This window comes from Rhinopithecus bieti, unplaced genomic scaffold (assembly GCF_001698545.2).
Source record: "Rhinopithecus bieti isolate Rb0 unplaced genomic scaffold, ASM169854v2 scaffold_15676, whole genome shotgun sequence".
Lineage (NCBI taxonomy): Eukaryota > Metazoa > Chordata > Mammalia > Primates > Cercopithecidae > Rhinopithecus > Rhinopithecus bieti.
In genome coordinates, this window is record NW_016809194.1 from 802,169 (window position 1) to 816,048 (window position 13,880).

The 13,880-nt window shown below is 43.8% G+C and overlaps 1 pseudogene; it reads left to right on the forward strand.

Annotated features, from left to right (window-relative positions):
- Positions 1–288: 288 nt before the first annotated feature.
- Positions 289–13,650, forward strand: LOC108539862 (UDP-GalNAc:beta-1,3-N-acetylgalactosaminyltransferase 1-like; annotated as a pseudogene).
- Positions 13,651–13,880: the final 230 nt, after the last annotated feature.

The window sequence follows — 13,880 nt, forward strand, 5'->3', positions numbered from 1 at the left end:
TAATTACCTAGAAACAAAATGCTAAGTGGTAATCTTCAGTCCTAACTCAGTATTGTTATTTTAATTTGCTGGAATTAGCACATAAAGAGAAACATGTTAACAAAATTGCACGTGTACGTATTATATATTATACTAAGCTCCAGAACATTTTCTTTGACCTTGTCCGCATGAAGTGAAAGGTTTCTGAACACTTCTCCCTAGAAAGCAAACCCGAGAATACAAATGGCCTGGGCCTGCCCAGCTTTTAGTGTTCTGCTGGATCAAAAGCCAATACTGGCAGAGTTCAGTATGGAGAAGCCAGCAGTTCTACCACAGCAGAATCAGCACATTTACAGCAACAAGCAAAGTGGGAAAAGGCTCAGTGTTGTTTTATATTTTAAGCAACTAAGTTTAAACTTTGGATAGTAATATATTTAATGTGTATTTATCCATGCATTTATTTAAGTGAATTTCATATGAAAATACTTACAGAATGTTTTAATTAGTATAATGACAACAAATTTGCATACTGAAATTATGCACTCAATCCAAAAAGGCAATGATTGGTAACCAAGAGTTTTTGCACAAAAAATCCTCACAAACACAGACACACAAATCTCTTTTTAGTTGTTTCATAAGGATGTTCATCAACATCTATTTGATCAGCAACAATCTTTTAGATAGCAGTTCTGTCTAAATTGTATCTAAAAATTCTCTCAGAGCCATCAACATAGGCAATTAGTACAGAATAAATGAATAAAAAAACAGAAAATGCTCTGGAGTGTTAAGCTAAATTTTTTTTTAAATTCTGCCATATTACCTGGGGGAAAAGGTCTTTATAAGTTGCATATTGCAATAATAAGCTAAATATATTATGTGGTTACATAGATTCTTCTTTTTTTGGCTGGAGTGCAGTGGTGTGATCTGGGCCTGCAACCTCCACCTCCCAGGTTCAAGAATTCTTCTGCCTCAGCCTCACGAGTAACTGCAACTACAGGCGTGCGCCACCATGCCCGGCTAATTTTTTGTATTTTTAGTAGAGACGGGGTTTCACCACATTGGTCAGGCTGGTCTTGAAGTCCTGACCTCATGATCCACCTGCCTCGGCCTCCCAGAGTGCTGGGATTACAGGCATGAGCCACCTCGCCTGGCCAGTTACATAGATTCTAATACAAGATCATTGGAGGCCAGGCGCAGTGGCTCACGCCTGTAATACCAACACTTTGGGAGGCCAAGGCGGGTGGATCACTTGAGGTCAGGAGTTCAAGACCAGCCTGGTCAATGGGGTGAAACCCTGTCCCTACTAAAAATACAAAAATTAGCCAGGCGTGGTGGCATGCACCTGTAATCCCACCTCCGTGGGAGGTTGAGGTAGGAAAATCGCTTGAACTCAGGAGATCGAGGCTGAACCCAAGAGGCCAAGATTGCAGTGAGCCAAGATAGCACCACTGCACTCTAGCCTGGGTGACAGAGCCAGACTCCGTCTCAAAAAAAAAAAAAAAAAAAAAGCCGCTCAGCCTGCAGCTCAGCCGGGTGCGGCGGCTCACACCTGTAATCTGTAATCCCAGCACCTTGGGATGCCAAGGTGGATGAGTCATCTGAGATCAGGAGTTCGAGACTAGCCTGGCCAACATGGTGAAACCCCATCTCTACTAAAAATACAAAAATTAGCCAGGTGTGATGGCGCATGCCTGTGGTCCCAGCTATTGGGGAGGCTCAGGCAGGAGAATCGCTTGAACCCGGGGGGTGGAGGTTGCAGTGAGCCTCGATCACGCCATTGCACTCCAGCCTCGGCAACAGAGCAAGACTCCGTCTCAAAAATAAAATAAAATATTAGTAACACTAGGCCTGAAGATTAAGACAGTAGTTCAATATTACCACGAGATTCCAAATGGTATGGTGAGTGCCTACCTCTCCTTCATTAGACCATCATATATATCTAAGACTCAATCCATAGCCACATACAATCTAACCCTGGCCTACCAGTCTGAAAACCTCATCACTGGTCAAGACAGATGGGGTAAAAAATGCCTAAAAATCTTTGTGTATATATACATACATATGTATAACTATATACACACATATTCTAAAAGATAACTAGGCACCATCATACACCAAAACTATAGAATCACAAATAGACATCCCATCTTCTTTGGTCTCTAATACTTTTTAATTTGAGCAACTAGGGTTTTACGAGTTTTAAAAGAAAAAAACAGATATTGAGTACTTAGAACATGACTGGCACACAGCCCTCAATAAATGCCAATTATTTCATTACCCAATTCTTCCAGGAACTGAAGCCCAATCTGCTCAAGAATGAATCAGCAGAACTGTTTCCTACTTCCCCTTTCCTTGGTAACTCCAGATTCTTTCAAAAATGTGTCTCTCAAGAGACCTCTAATGTATGAACTTATAGAGACAAACCACCAAAAAAATGGTGTAAGACTGTGGTGACTTGCATGTGAACACTAACAGGCTAGGAACAAATGAATTTCTGAACTAGTTTTGAAGAGAGTTAGTACATTATATCCTGTTTTCTGACAGTCACTGAATCACCTCTGATCAAGTACTCTTCTTTTTTTTCTTTCAAGACAGAGTCTTGCTCTGTTGCCCAGGCTGGAGTGTAGTGGTATGATCTCGGCTCACTGCAGCCTCTGCCTCCCTGGTTCAAGCAATTCTCCTGCCTCAACCACCCGAGTAGCTGGGACTACAGGCACATGCTGCCACGCCCGGCTAATTTTTGTATTTTTAGTAGAGATGGGGTTTCACTATGTTGCCCAAGATGGTCTTGATCTCCTGACATTGTGATCCGCCCACCTTGGGCTCCCAAAGTGCTGGGATTACAGGCGTGAGCCACCATGCCAGGCCAAGTACTCTTCTTAATCTCACATGACCAGAGGATTCTCAAAGCATAGTCCCCAACCAGCAGCACCTATAACACCTGAAAATTTGCCAGAAATGCAAATTATTGAGCTCCTCCTCAGCCCTAAATCAGAAAACCTGGAGGTGGGACCCAGCAATCTGCTTTTACAAGCTCTCCACACTCAAGTTTCAGAACTGTTCTATATGATTTGAAGTAGCAACATATTTACCTAGTCCAGAAGACATCTGTTAACACTGAAAGGTTCTGAAGTATTTTGAAGTCTTTATATGTGCAGTGCCATATTAAGAAAAAGCCCATTTGACTCACAACTTCAAGAAGATAATTGTACTAAACAAGTTTTTTTCATTTTGAGATAGCTTCTCATTTTGTCACCCAGGCTGGAGTGCAGTGACATGATTATGGTTCACTGCAGCCTCAACCTCCTGGCCTCAAGTGATCCTCTCACCTTAGCCTCCCCAGTAGCTGGGACTACAGGTGTACACTAGCATACCTGGCTAGGTTTTGTATTTTTTGTGAGACAGGGTTTCGCCATGTTGCCCAGGCTGGTCTTGAACTAATTCACCTGCTTCGGCCTCCCAAGGTGCTGGGATTACAGGCGTGAGCTACCATGCCTGTCCTAAACAAGATTTTAAGAAGAAATTTTACATCCAGAGGTAAAAGAAAAAACAAAGAGAACAAAAGAAGAAAATAGAGAAGAAAAAAAAAAAAGGTCTTAAAGGATGTCAGATAAAGAAGGTTACAACAAAGTCATTTTAAAAAGTCATTAACTATTAACCAGCAAACAAATGGGCTAACTGAGAATGAAGTCTCTATCAACTTTAAATTTGCATTGGCCAGTGTTTCTGGTTTAAGTTATTTGATGGAAGAAAAAGATGTCTGTAAGAACCATGCACTACATATACTGACACCCAATCCCTAAGACAAAGACAAATGGTCTAGAGAAGGTATCACTTACACCTTATAAGGAAGGTAGACCTAAAGTGATTTCAGATTCTCCTGTGATTTCAGATTCCCAAAATTCCCTTACCTTTTACTGCTTTCTGAAAGTCCTCTAATAAGAGTAACTTAATAAGAAGAGAAAATAAAGTAATAAATATAAATGCTAAGGCAATTCTACGCTTTGGCATGCCATCGCAGTAACAATGGCAGTGCTTAGGTTTACAAAACATTTTCACATACAACTCATATAATCTTCACAATCACCTTGAGGTAAATAATGACAATAAAACTGGTATTTATTGAGCACCACAGTACCTGGTACTTCCTTAAAAGTCTCGTACAATTTTATCATTTAATTATTGCAACAACCTGTTGTGAGGGATAAACCATGTACCAATGTCAGACAAAAAGCAGGATTTATATCCAATTATAACTGATTTTAAAACCCACATTCTCTGCATCTCTACACTATGGCAAGACTTGGAGACAAAACTATCAGTCCCAGCTCTATCCTTAAACAGCTATGTGACCTCAAGAAGTCACTTAATTTTCTAAACTCCTCTTCATCTACAAAATGGGAAGATTAATACCTGCTTTACCTATTTCAGAGTATTTGTAAAGGTCAAATGAGATGAAAGACATAAAAGGTCTTCAAAAGCTCTAAAAACTACACAAATATTATCATCATTCCCTATTTTGAAAGAGACTGAAGCAAAGAAGAATAAAAACATACAATGGTGGGGGGATGCTGGTTTTTCTGGTTTGGTTTTCGTTTTCTGTTTAAAGCAGGTTGAGCACCAGCTGCCTGCCACTTGCGAGCTGGGTGTGTGCTGCACAGGAGAGTGCCTTGTTTAGGAGGTGGTTGCTTTATCAGGAAAATCTACTACCAAGGAAGAAATTACCAAAGCATGTCGTTTTTTCTATTTACAGAGTAGTTCACAGCAAATCTTGAGTGTTTTGACTAAAGCATGGAATGCAGAAAACAAACTTCAGCTAGTGCTTTAATCTCTTCTGAAATTCTACAGGTGTGTGTTTTTTAAGCAGTATATGGCAGAAGTTTAAGCCAATCTGAAAGTCTGGTTTTTAGTAGCATTATTTTTGACAACTACATACTGCTGAATGTTCAACTGGTGAAATTGAAGGTCTTTTCACTCAGAAGAAATCAGTCAAGAAGAACTTGCAGTTCACAAGCTTCTGAGCTGCTATGGATGGCCCTGGCTCTCCAGACTGCCCTTCCCACTGAGATCTCTCACATGGGGTCTCCTGCCACTGCCGCTCGACTCTCCTCCTGATGTGGTATCTCTCAGTCTTCCCCACTACAATGTGACAGAATGTGTAGACTGGACGTACTTTTACAAGTATGAGCCAATTTACAGATGAGGCTTTTATTTCACACTTTGAGAGCATTCAAACTACTCTCATCAAAATCCAATTCTGGTTATCCTAGTGACCTCCCACCCCTCAGATGTGAAAGTCAGACAAGCCATTAGAGTTCCTTGGGGTGAAAAAAGTCTCAATGGGGATATGAGGTTCTTACATTTTTCTTATCAGGCCAACAGGCTAAAAGAGAAGACAAACTGTTAGCACTGTCCTCAGAGGATTAACATCTTCTTTATGGTGACGTAATCCAACAAGAGTTTTAGACACATACAAAACCTGACCTTAAAAACTGGCTGGGCACAGTGGCTCACATCTGTAGTCCCAGCACGCTGGGAGGTCAAGGAGGGTGAATTACTTGAGGCCAGGAGTTTGAGACCAGCCGGGCCAATATGGTGAAAACCCATCTGTACTGAAAAAACAAAAATTAGCCAGGCATGATGACATGTGCCTGTAATCCCAGCTACTTGGGAGGCTGAGGCACAAGAATCGCTTGAGCCCAGGAGGTGGAGGCTGCAGTAAGCCAAGATCGCACCACTGCACTCCAGCCTGGGTGAGAGAGCAAGACTCCGTCTCAAACAAACCACAAAAACAACCTATTATAGCATTCAGGTGGGTAACTGAGTTTTGCCCCATTGTCAACTACATCATGAAGACAGACACTTATGTTTTCATCAATACTGGCAATTCGGTGTAATATCTTTTAAACTTAAACCACTCAGAGAAGTTTTTCACAGGTTATCCTCTAATTGACAATTATTCCCATAGAGGATTTTACCCGCCCCCCCCCCAAAAAAAACCCGTATTTCCTACCAGGAGTGTCCTTTCAAGGTGTTTCCTTCCTACTGCAGTGGGTTGGGTTATACAATGCCCAGAGATTTGGTGCCAAGAATCCATGAAATGATGGGTCACGTAAAATCCATGATGTTTATGTCAGGATCTGTTTGAATTTATTAAAAGTGGACATTCATATTCCAGAAGACACAAATCTTTTCTTTTTATATAGAATCCATTCAGATATCTGTCAATTTGGATGTGTGACTGCAGCCCACGGCTTTTCTTCCAAGGAGACGATCACTTTTTTTTTTTTTTTGAGACAGAGTCTCGCTCTGTCGCCCGGGCTGGAGTGCAGTGGCCGGATCTCAGCTCACTGCAAGCTCCGCTTCCCGGGTTTACGCCATTCTCCAGCCTCAGCCTCCTGAGTAGCTGAGACTACAGGCACCCGCCACCTCGCCTGGCTAGTTTTTTGTATTTTTTAGTAGAGACGGGGTTTCACCGTGTTAGCCAGCATGGTCTCGATCTCCTGACCTCGTGATCCGCCCGTCTCGGCCTCCCAAAGTGCTGGGATTACAGGCTTGAGCCACCGCGCCCGGTGACGAGCACTTTTTAGCAGATTACGCTAAGTAACATCACATGCCATTAACTTCACATTCTATGAAAAGCCTAGAAGAACAGGATACTCTGCGGAAAGTGTTAAAGTTTGTACCATGAAAATTTCATGGGGAGGTCAGTGTGCTGGCTTACACTTAACTCTTTGTTTTTTTTTGAGATGGAGTCTCGCCCTGCCCCCAGGCTGGAGTGCAGTGGTGTGATCTCAGCTCACTGCAACCTCCGCCCCCTGGGTTCAAGTGATTCTCCAGCCTCAGCCTCCCGAGTAGCTGGGATTACAGGTGCCCGCCACCATGCCTGTCTAACTTTTTTTTTGAGACGGGGGTTTTGCTCGTTGCCCAGGGTGGAGTGCAGTTGCACGATCTCAGCTCACTGCAACCTCTGCCTCCCAGGTTCAAGTGATTCTCCTGCCTCTCAGCCTCCTGAATAGGTGGGATTACAGGTACATGCCACCACATCCAGCTAATGTTTGTATGTTTAGTAGAGACAGGGTTTCACCATGTTGGCCAGAATGGTCTTGATCTCCTGACCTTGTCATCCGCCCGCCTCAGCCTCCCAAAGTACTGGGATTACCAGTGTGAGCCACCGCACCTGGCCTGAAACTCATGAAGAACCCACAGACTGGTTACACCTTATGATTTATTTTGACAAAAATCAAGTCAGGTCCTTTAAAGATGATATTCAGAGGAATTAAATACCTTTAAAACAACAACAACAAAAAAACAGGCCAGGCGCAGTGGCTTATGCCTGTAATCCCAACACTTTGAGAGGCTGAGGTGGGTGGATCATTTGAGGCCAGGAGTTCAAGCCAAGCCTGACCAACATGGTGAAACCCCATCTCCACTAAAACACAAAAATTAGCCGGGCGTGGTGGTAGCCACCTGTAATCCCAGCTACTCCAGAGGCTGAGGCAGGAGAATTGCTTGAACCCAGGAGGCAGAGGTTGCAGTGAGCCAAGATCGCGCCACTGCACTCCAGGCTGGAAGACACAGCAAGGCTCTCTCTCAAAAAAAAGAAAAAAGAAAAAAAAAGAAATGAGGCCCCAGATGCAGGGCCTCATGCCTGTAATCCCAGCACTTTGGGAGGCCAAGGTGGGAGAATCACTTGAGCCTAGGAATTCAAGACCAGCCTGGGCAGTACAGCAAAATCCCATCTCTACAGAAAAATTTAAAAATTAGCCAGGCATGGTGGCACACACCTATAGTCCCAGCTTCCCAGAAGGCTGAGTCAGGAATGGCTTCAGCCAGGAGTTTTGAGGCTGCAGTGAGTTATCATCACGCCACAGCACTCCAGCCTGGGCAACAGAGCAAGACCCTGTCTCAAAAAAAAAAAAAAAAACCCACCTAAGTAAATAAATAAACTATTGAATAAAGCAGGCTGAAGACCCTTACGGAGAAACTTCAGACTTCATCACTTTACTTGGAATTTTACTGCCAAGTGGGCTACGATAACAGAATCTGTATCACAACTTATTACTTTGCTAAAATATGGACCCCACTACACATCTATAACTTACACAGATTTGGAGGTTAATAAAATCTAACAGCTGACTTCTTTTAAAAGTTTAGTCTTCAGGATTGGTGCTCAAGAAAAAAATAAAATAAATAAAATAAAAAACGAAGTTTAGTTCTTATATTAAGTCACCATAATTAAAATTCCCTTGCAACAGCCTTCCTGTCCTTTCCATAATATCGTTCTCAACCTGGGGTGCTGACAGCCTTCATTCCACAAAGATTAAAACATGAACTACTGGCCGGGTGTGGTGGCTCACACCTGTAATCCCAGAACTTTGGGAGTGCAAGGCAGGCAGATCACTTGAGCCCAGGAGTTCAAAACCAGCATGGGCAACAAGGCAAAACTCTCTCTACCAAAAAGAAAAAAGAGACAGAGAGAGAAAGGCATGGTGGCATGCACCTACAGTCCCAGGTATTCAGGAGGCTGAGAGGTGACAGGATCACTTGAGCCCGGGAGGTCCAGGCTGCAGTGAGCCATTATCTCGCCAATGCACTCCAGCTTGGGCAACAGAATGAGACCCTACCTCACTACAAAAAAAAAAAAAACACACAGATCCCAAATAAAATAAATAAATCAGATCACTTAAAATAATGAGTTTGATTTAACGAAAAATTTTTGTTATTCCAAACTTCATAATTTAAGGTTTTTTGTTTGTTTGTTTGTTCGTCTGTTTTATTAGAGAGGGAGTCTTGCTCTGTCGCCCAGGCTAGAGTGCAGTGGTGCGATCTCGGCTCACTGCAAACCCTGCCTCCTGGGTTCAGAGGATTCTCCTGCCTCAGCCTCCCAAGTAGCTAGGATTACAGGTGCCTGCCACCACACCTGGCTAATTTTTGCAATTTTTTAGTAGAGGCGGGGTTTCACCATGTTGGCCAGGCTGATCTCGAACTCCTGACCTCAGGTGCTGGGATTACAAGTGTGAGCCACTGCACCCTGCCTAATGTTAAATTTTAATAGAATTTTTAGAAAATGAGAGACGGAAGCTGAAGTAAAATCATTCAACTGTTAAAAGGTATGTGTGATACAGACAAGTAAGTATTCAACCCTAGATTATTAGTCACAAAACATCAGCTCACCAAAAAGGTTTAATACCAGAGCTTGCCTCTCGCCGTGTGGCTCATGCCTATAATCCCAGCATTCTGGGAGGCTGAGGCAGAGTATCACTTGAGCCTAGGAGATTGAGACCAGCCTGAGCAACACAGTGAGACCTCCATCTCTACAAAAAAAAATAAAAAAATAAAAAAAATACAAAAAAATTACCCAGGTGTGGTAGCATTTGCCTGTAGCCTCAGCTCCTCGGGAGGCTGAGGCAGGAGGATTACTTGAGTCCAGGAGTTTAAGGCTGCAGTGATCTATGATGGCAGCACAGCACTCCAGCCTGGGTGGCAGAGCAAGACCTTTCTCTAAAATAAAACATAAATAAAAGTAAGTGTTTACAAAAAAAAAATAGCAGAGCTCAGAAAAGTCACACCGCATTCACTCCTTTCATACCAAAAATGGCTCTATTTTGTTCCTTCTAAAGTATATTCACAAAAATCACTTTTGGCAAGGCAAATTATCACATATTATTAGCTTACCCACATATTATTAGCAATGAAAAATGACCATTTTAGCTAAAGAAAGAAAAGTCCTGGACTCTGACAAACCATTTCCATAATGCATGTACCTTTTTACTGATTAACTAAATGTATTATTTGGCTTACATTAAAACCTACAAAAAAAAAAACCTCAGGAGTCTAACAGACCTAACGTTCATATATGAAATTATGTGCTAATACCTTAATATTGCAAACTCAAGACAGTAATTTGTAGACTAGATTCGAGCATCTAGATTTACCATGTTAATGTCAAATGATACATCCACTGAGAAGCTTATGAATCTAGTTCATTCATTCATTCAATTCAGAATCACATTTCTTTTTTTTTTGAGACAGAGTCTCGCTCTGTTGCCCAGGCGGGAGTGCAGTGGCCGGATCTCAGCTCACTGCAAGCTCCGCCTCCCGGGTTCATGCCATTCTCCTGCCTCAGCCTCCCGAGTAGCTGGGACTACAGGCACCCGCCACCCCGCCCGGCTAGTTTTTTGTATTTTTTTAGTAGAGATGGGGTTTCACCGTGTTAGCCAGGATGGTCTCGATCTCCTGACCTCGTGATCCGCCCATCTCGGCCTCCCAAAGTGCTGGAATTACAGGCTTAAGCCACCGTGCCTGGCCAAATCTATCACATTTCTAAGTGGTGTCCTCAACTAGGGGCAATTCCGCCCCCCCCCCAAGAGATTTAACAATGTCTGTAGGCATTTTTACTTGTAACAAATAAGGGGCAAAAAGAGGGTGCTACTGGCATCTAGTTGGTAGAGTCCAGGGATGCTGCTAAACATCCTACAATGCACGAGACAGTCCCCCACAACACAGAATTAGCCAACCCAAAATATCAATGCCGCCAAGGTTAAGAAACTATGATTTACAGAAAAAAAGTTTTAAAACTCATCTGTCTAAAAAACAGTACTCACTTCATCTTTGTTTCCTATATTATTTGCTAATTCCTTTCTTTTCATACTAGTCTTTGGCAATAAACTTGCCCTATTCCCATTTTTTCAATCAGCTTCTAACTTCCAAACTTGTCAATAGAATCATCATCATTCCAGTTAGCCAGGTTCTAAATCCTGGTGTCATCTTTGAATTATCCCTACTTTTTTTTTTTTTTTGAGACAGTCTTGCTGTGTCGCCCAGTGTAGTGGCACGATCTTGGCTCACTGCAACCTCTGCCTCCCGGGTTCAAGTGATTCTCCTGTCTCAGCCTCCTGAGTGGCTAGTACTACAGGCACATGCCACCATGCCCAGCTAATTTTTTGTATTTTTAGTACAGACAAGGTTTCACCATGTTGCTCAGGCTGGTCTCGAACTCCTGACCTCGTGATCCACCCACCTCGGCCTCCCACAGTGCTGGGATTACAGGCGTGAGCCACCACACCCAGCTGAATTATCCCTATTTTTAATAATAACAGTAGTATTAGTAATGGCAGTAGCTAACACACATTTAGCTCATACTATGTGCCCAGCCACTATTAATTTAATACTAGATACTATTATTATCACCACTTTACAAATGAAGAATCCCAGGCACAAAAAAGTTAAATAACTTGTCCCAGGTCACAAAGCTCATAAGCAGCCAAGCAAGGTTTCAAATCCAGGAAAAATGGGTCCAGAGTTCATGCCCTTAACAAATACTCCAAAGTGATCTCTCTTCTTTCATCCTCTATCAAATCATAAAGTCCTTTAAGTTCCAAAGGGCAGGGACTCTGTTATGTTCACAGCAACATTCCCACAACCCAGTAGGTAATAGGTGCTCAAAACAATCCCTTGTTTGTTGAATGAATGAAAGGCCCCTTGAAATTACTCCTCCTATTTCCACTGCCACCACTCAAGGCCAGTCTTTCAGGTAAAGACTAGCCAATCAGGTAAACGAATATAAACTTCTCTGCCAGATTTTCCATAACCCAGTCCCATCCAGCCTATCAACATTTTCTTTCTACTGCTTCTTAATTAGAATCATAAAATCTTAAAATCAGAAAGTATCTTAGAGATCATCCAGTCCAACCTCCTCACTTTACAGATAAAGAAACCCAAAGATGGTAACTAAAATCACCCAGCCAGGTGGAGCCAGAACCAGAACTCGACTCTTCCAATTTTTGCTCTATGATCTTTTTCTTCCAACTCATAATGATGCTTCATTTCTGACAGATGTCTCCTCACTATCCTATCATCAAATTGTATCTATTCCCATGTTCTTGCTCAAGTTGTTTCTTCTGCCCAACCTGTTCTCCCTCTCCATGGATCCAAATCCTCAAAATGTCTTCCTATTCCATTCTTCACTACTTCCTCTTTCTTCGAAAATCTTATATACCGAGTAAGATAGTAGAGGAAGAGGATCATCACTGCCTACTAGGCCAAGTTTAATGCATAGTAACACTTCCCACAAAGTGAAGCTTACTTGGATGATTTCTTCCCTGTAAACTACTAATCCATTCTTCCATCCTATGTTTTAAGAAATGATTTTAATAAAGATTAGCTCATATATCACCTTCATAAAGTGTTCATACACCTGAAAGAGACACTCAAGCACATCTTTAATAGGAGACATGTGGCCAGGCGCAGTGGCTCACGCCTGTAATCCCAACACTTGGGGAGACTGAGGCGGGTGGCTCATGAGGTCAGGCGTTTGACACCAGCCTAGCCAACATAGTCAAACCCCATCTCTACTAAAAATACAAAACATTAGCCAGGCATGGTGGCGGGCGCCTGTAATCCCAGCTACTCAGGAGGCTGAGGCAGGAGAATCGCTTGAACCTGGGAGGCGGAGGTTGCAGTGGGTCAAGATCGTGCCACTGCATTCCAGCCTGGGCGACAGAATGAGACTCCGTCTCAAAAAAAAGAAAGAAAGAAAGAAAGAGTTTCAGCCAGGAACGGTGGGTCATGCCCGTAATCCCAGCACTTTGGGAGGCCAAGGCAGGTGGATCACCTGAGGTCAGGAGTTGGAGACCAGCCTGGCCAACATGACAAAACCTCGTCTCTACCAAAAATACAAAAATTAGCCAGGCGTGGTGGTGCGCACCTGCAGTCCCAGCTATTCGGGAGGCAGGAGAATCACTTGAACCCAGAAGGCGGAGACTACAGTGAGCCGAGATTCCGCCATTGCACTCCATCCTGGGCACCAAAGCGATACTCTGTCTCAAAAAAAAAAAAAAAAAAAAACAGTTTGAAGACAACTATTCTAAAAATACATCAACAATGAGATCAAAATAATAAGTTTCAGACTACAGGGAGCATACATACATGTATGTATGTATATGGGCACGCGAACACACACACACTTCGAAGGGGAAAAATACTGACTGAAGTCCTAACCATGCCCACCAACCTCTAACCCTTGCCAGCAATCTCAGAATTGTGTGTCCTACTCTGAAGCATAGTACAGAGGCTTTGGCAAAGCCTTTCATTTCTAGTAAAAACGAAATACAAAACAAAACAAACCACAAAAGCATGTCAAAAGTGATGAGATGCTACCTTCATCTTTCCTACAGAAAGGCATTTCTGGGCACTCCACAGTTCACTATTCTGATACTGCTCATCACCTGACGTAAACACATTACCTTCTACGCCACAATCTCCTGAAATTCGGTTCCCATTTCCCAGTCCCTTAGGACACAACCCATTTCCCCTTCACTAACGACGGGTTTATGCTCCCACCTCTGGGACTGAGCTCATACTGCCCTTCATCCTTCCCTCTCCTGAAGCTGCCATTCACTCTCTTTCTCCAGCCGCATAGTCCCGTCCCAGAGTAGAGGACAGACCATCCAGGGTCCCCAAGCCCACTTCTCTTTCCTTCTCCGCCCCCGGGATCTGCCAGCCAGGCTGGAGACGCGAGGGGGGAGGGGTGTGACTCGCCTCCCAGGACTGAACCAGATGGCAGCAGATTCCGCCCCCACTCTCAGGCACCCTCCACCCCCCGACCCCCCGGGCAGCCCGTCCGTCACCCAGTCAACCCACACCGCCCCGACGCCCACCCCGGCCTAGGCGCACGCCCTCACGCCGCAGCCCGGGACAGCCCACTCACTCGATGCTGCGATGAGAGATATTGAAGCCGGTCGGTCTGTGGTGCGCCCGCGCCGGTCCCGCCTGCGGCCGGAGGGCCTGGCTGCACTGCTGCCCCCGGATCCCGCGGGGCTGAGGCTGCTGGAGCCCCGAGCTCCCCGACGGCGGCCACCTGGCTGCCCCCAGATGTTCAATTCCCTGCTCTCGGCGTA